Below are 5,916 nucleotides of genomic sequence, written 5' to 3'. Positions count from 1 at the left end.
CCTTCAGTCTTTCTAAAGCTATATATACTGAAGGCCTAACGTTAACTTAACGTACATATCCAAAAAAAAAAAATAGGAACTTAAAACAATTTAAAAAATTGAATAAAAAAATAAACAGGAAAAGATTACTATAAATAGCTTGGCTTCTTATTCCCTTTTTACTGCTTTCTTATTACTTGCGATGTCTGCGTCTGTGGTAAGTTTTTCCTATGAATGCATCAGTGCGCTACTGCTCCTTCAAATAGTGAAAGCCAAGAATCATTAGTGAGTATTCTGTCTAATTTTTCTTCCACCATATCAGCAGTGCCCCATGAACGTTCCCATATAAATTGGGGACCCGTAAAGGAAAAGTCTAGAAGGCCACAGTCAGACACAACAGCACTAAAACTTGTTAATAGCCAATCAGGATGTGGAACATGGCCCCGTTTCTCAAATTGTTAAATCGCCAATTATAACCCATGGCAAAAAACTAAGACCTGCCGAAGTTCTCAACATAGTCCACGCCTCACGTCGACGTCCTCTTTCTGGATAAACGTAATACCCCATCATAATGACCTAAATCATTCTCAATAATACAAAAACATAATTAAAATATTGAATCTTGTTCTAAATAATAAAAAATGATTAATTAAACGAAAAAGAAAAGAAAAAAGTATTTAACCTAAATTTGTTTTTTTTTTAAATGCAAGAAAATTATTTTCAAGGTTCCTTATTTGTAATCTTTGATGCTCAACTTTGAATACTATGTATATAATTCGGTTAATTAATTGACCAAAGTTCATGTTAAATTATGTATATAATTCGGCTAATTAATTGACCAAAGTTCATGTTAAACTATGTATATAATCCGGCTAATTAATTGACCAAAGTTCATGTTAAATTATATTGTATTTTTTAATAAACTCTAACATATATTCATAGTATAAGTTCAACCATTATGTCAACTTTAATTGGGATAGGGTTCGAACTTGAGATATTCCTTATGGAAATTAATGAGTAAGTTAAGAATAATAAATAGTTACGTTAACATAATATTCTGTTATTAAAGTTTACACTAACAGAATTCTGAGAGTATTTAAGAAAAGTAAATGATATAATAGAATGTAAAGTATGAAAAAAAAAAAAAAAAAAAAACATTTTTTTTTAGTTCCCCTTATAGACATAACTTTATTGGCTCTTATTAGATTATATTATTATTAGTAGATTTAAGGTTGTCAAACCATGATATTGAACAAAAATGAATCCAAATCCAATCCTAACCATTATTTCTTAACGAGGTTGAGGATTAAAAGGAAACCAAACCCCTTTGGCCTAATCATATTTGTTCTATAATTCTTAACATGTTTCAGTTGAAGCATTATATAGCATACAATAAGAGTCCAAACAAATAGTGTACTAATGATGAGAGTTAAGCCTACTGCAACCAACAGCTTTCTACCACCTAACAACATCTACTTTATGAAGATTACAACATACAAACAAAGGTTGTGAACTGCAACTATTTTGCAGCACATTAAATAACTACAAGTTACCTGAAAGTTTATGCCACAGATCGATCTGATAATCCGACGAATTAGATCTCAAATTGCTCCCTTGTTTGGGAAATTGAATGTGGATGCTGGTACAGGTAGGCTCAAGCTTGAATCCAACATCTGACGAGTAAGCACCGTGCCGGGCTTTGTTAGTTCATTGAAAGCGGCAGTGACGCTCATTTTTAGCTTCTTTGCGGACCTCTCGCCCTCAGAACTCCCACTCGGAGAAGTCCTGTGGCAACTCGAATCGGGAGTAAGAGGCTCGTGATGTGAAGAGAATGATTCGTCAAGAGAGAGGCTCTTTGCTGTGGCAAGATCTTTCACGGTCTTATCACCGTAATGATTCTCAGATGTTGGCACTGGAGTTGCTGGCAATGCTGGGTCAGTCCTATTATCGGATTCTGGGCCATTCTCACTGGTCGCTGATGGAGTCCCAAAGCCAGGCACTTCAGAGAGAACTCCGCTAAGTCGCTCTTGTTCTTCGATAATCTTCTTCAAATACTTCGCTTGGGCCTCTATCCTTAGCTGCAGCTGGCGCTGAACCTGTTGCAAGAGCGTAAAGTTCACATGTAACCATAGATTCACAAAAAGCGCACAATTCATTTTCCATCTGAACTAAAAGTTCAATCGCAAAAACCAGTTTGGTTGGCGTGAGTGGCCGTGCACTCTTGTCCCTTAAGAGAGGTCGGGAGTTCGAACCCCCTCTCGTATGGAAAAACCAATCTGGCCAGCACTTTGTCCCTTAATTGGGCCAGCCCGGTGCAAACGGGATTAGTCTGAGTATAGTACGGGCTTAAAGGTGCCTCCTACAGTTAGGCCTCCTCAGGACACCTCGTGGCCTGACCAAAAAAAAGTTCAATCGCAAAAGGAACATTAAACCATTAATTCTAATTTTTATGACAGCCAAAACAAACCTCCAAAAACAGATCTTATCAAGGACTTGTAAACCCATATATGGTTAGATCATCCTTGGCTCGTTTTCATAAAATGTAGAACCGATGAAGTGATAAGCAAAACTCTTGCAAGAGAACAGTTTTCCAAATAGAAGAAATGACTTTTCTCATTGTTGGATACATTCTTTTAATTGAAATAAACAATAAAAGGGATTAAACATTGCATTTCAAGTGCAAGAAAGCAAACCTCTAGTTGTTCGTGAAGTCGTTTTTGGACCTCCATCTGCAATTTCAGTGCTTCGGTAATTTGCATTCCACTGTTTAATGTCCAAATGAATTCTTTGTCACATTAAATTAAAATAGTAGTAATCATATGAAAGAGAATAGATGTTGTAAAGGGTGAACCATCCAGGCCAGAAATATGTAGACATGTGTAGTACATGCTGAGAAAAGGCAATAGGCAAAAAGAGCAAAAATCTACTCACGATGAGCCATCGAGGCCAGAAATCATATCCTTTGAGTCTTTCTTATCAGCTTTGTTCCCTAGCAATTGCCATTTATTAGAAAATTTGCAGCTCAAAATTTTAAAGGAGAATTACTATCATACCATAAAGTAGGGAACTATAGATAAACCTACCATGAGATGAGGAATCAGGAAGGTACTTGGCAAGGCGATATTTCTGGAAAACAGGAAAAAAAAAAAAAAAAAAAAAAAAAATTAATAATAAAAAGGTCTATGGGCTATGAGTTGTTCCCTCATAAATTACTAAAAGAAGGCTCTTTAAAGGAAAACTTGCATATATCATGATCTTAGAAATAGTACCTGTAAATGGCTTTTTACATGGTAAATTGTCAACCCTTGAACTCCCATCACCCTCAAGACACCCTTAGGAGTAGCACCTGAACCACAGAAGCAATCTCATATTCTCACAAAACTTAAAATTGTGCATTTAAAAAAAAAAAAAAAAAAAAAAAAAAAAAAAAAAACCAGCTTGATTGGCGTGAGTGGACGTGCACTCTCGTCTCTTAAGAGAGGTCGGGAGTTCGAACCCCCTTTCGTATGGTAAAACCAATATGGCTAGCACTTTGCCCCTTAATTGGGCCGGCCTAGTGCGAACGAGGATTAGTCTGAGTATGGTACGGGCTTAAAGGTGCCTCCTACATAGGGTCTGCTCAGTACACCTCGTGGTCTGACCAAAAAAAAAAAAAAAAACCTCTGCACATAAATATAGTTGTTTTTACTTGGACACTCTCTTGAATTAATGGGAGAAGGCAGATCACAGTGATAACTGATAAAGCACTCAGGCATTCATAATGAGAAACAAATGATAGTGCCTTTAGACTCTTGATTAGAGCCAAAACTAGAATGTGATCAATTTTAAGGTAATAGGAACAAACTCCTAACTATTTTAGTAAGTATCAATAAGTGGCTCTGAGGAATTGAGATCTACATAGAGGTAGAGTGCTGGTTACGCCACAGAAAGATAAGCAGCAAAAATAGAGAAACTCACGATCTGGGCCACCAAGTTGTGCTACAGCATCAACAAATCTGTCATGAAGTTCATGTGTCCAGCGCAGACGTTGCTTTGAAGCAAGACTAGGATTGTTGTTACCCCCACTAGTTTGATCCATTGAGGCGGCACCGGTGTCTAATTGTTGATTATGGGCTACTCCGTTGTTGTGGACTAAGTTTGCACTAGGAACCCCTTTTGGTTGATACATTTCATTAATCTGTAGACAAGAAACTATAGTAGTATAGTGTCTTAAACAATAAAAGGCAACCAATAAACCGTAAAAGTCTAGAAGTCAGACCAAATCAAAGTATTAAACAGAAGTCTGCACAACCCATATCAATCAAGGAAACCAGAATTCTCTTTGGATAACATTGGAGGAAAAGGCAGTCTATTTTGGGTGTAATGCTTTGATATGCAGCTACCTTTCCATTTCATTATTGATAAGTGTCAATTTAATGTATCCCCTACCTCATTTCTATTGGTTTAGGTTTTTGTTAGCTTACATAGATTTTTACATCATTTTGTAGGAAGAAATTCGGCTTCTTTGAATCAATTGAACAGTGAAAAACTTTGATTATAGAACAAGAAGCCAACACAATGTCGAAAACCCCACTCAAAGCAATTATAGAGCTCACAGAACCATTCTGCTAAGATTGAATTGCCATTTAATTAATTCTCAAATCTCAATAGAAGTCACTCAATCAGCTTTAAGGTTGGAAATCTAATCCCACCAACTATAACTCTCCCATTTATGCAAACTCATAATTCAACCACATTACTATTTACCAAACAGGTAAGAATAAAATTGCTTTTATTAAAAATAATTAAAGCATTAAAAGCTCCAGATAGTACAATCCAAGAACACAACCCTAGTTCTACATTAACATAAGAAGAATGGCGAGAACTACTATGCAAAAACTATTCGACATGAAAAAGAATGACGAAAAGCAAACTTGAGCTGAAGCTCCTAGATCACCACTCAACAACACGAACATCAAGCTAGAACAAAAATCATCAACATTTCCTATAAAATTCGCAAAGAAAAACAAAACAAAGAAGCATAGCAAATGAGCAAATTAGCAAAGGGTTATCGAGGAAAAATGGGAACCTATGGCTAAAACAGTAATTCTCCACTTACATCTCTGGTTAAAGATTAAAGAGTGTTTTCTCTTCTTCTTCTTCTTCTTCTCTGATGCGATTCCTGATCCGTCTTCCCCCCTGCTACACTGGAGAATGGTGGTTTTCGAATTCCGAGTATTTAATTATGTTCGAGTAGAAAAAACAAAAAATAATGAAAGGGATGAGAGAGGAGAGGAGAGAGAGACTGTTCAGTTCAACGCTCCAATGAGTGCAGGCAGGCTGGCAGAAAAACAATGAAGGCGGCCGGCCCGGAATCTACCCTGTAATATTCCGGGAGTTGTGATAATTGGGCCCTTAACAATTTGTCATTTTCTTAATCTGATAGTAATGGCGTTCTTTGTTTTCATACATTGCTCTTCTAACCGTCGTTTTCACTGCTCTCAACTTGATTATCAACTTTAACATTTCTTGTTTGTCTTTCGAGGCCGGTCACCTCAATGCCCAAGAATCTGCCTCCCTGCTAACAATTGGTCACTTAGGGCCAGTTTGGTTTGCGACAAATATTTCCAGGGAAACGAAATTGAAATTATATGGAAAAGTAATTAATATGGAGATGAATTTTATTGTTTGATTGGTGAAAAATAATTACTGGAAACATTAATTCTATTGTTCAGTTAGATTTAGAATTGTAATGAATAACAAGATAAAGATTTTGGAATTGTTATTATCACTAAGGGTGTGTTTGGTTGGTGGGTTTTGTCCATAGGAATGAGTATGAAAGTGATTGTTGTTATTTGGTTGATAGGTTTTTAAAACACTATTATGGGTTTCGAATATCCCATTAATTGAAAAACCAATCGTTATGCCATGGAACCGTGTTCACCATTCATGGTGAAC

At 36.3% G+C, this 5,916-nt stretch overlaps 1 pseudogene; it reads right to left on the bottom strand.

The window, feature by feature from the left end:
• Nucleotides 1–1,324: 1,324 nt before the first annotated feature.
• LOC109148870 lies at nucleotides 1,325–5,541 on the bottom strand (annotated as a pseudogene).
• Between the last annotated feature and the right edge of the window lie 375 nt (nucleotides 5,542–5,916).

Source organism: Ipomoea nil, unplaced genomic scaffold (assembly GCF_001879475.1).
Source record: "Ipomoea nil cultivar Tokyo-kokei standard unplaced genomic scaffold, Asagao_1.1 scaffold2144, whole genome shotgun sequence".
Lineage (NCBI taxonomy): Eukaryota > Viridiplantae > Streptophyta > Magnoliopsida > Solanales > Convolvulaceae > Ipomoea > Ipomoea nil.
The sequence above is the reverse complement of the archived record's forward strand: the minus strand, read 5'-3'. Positions and strand labels throughout refer to the sequence as shown.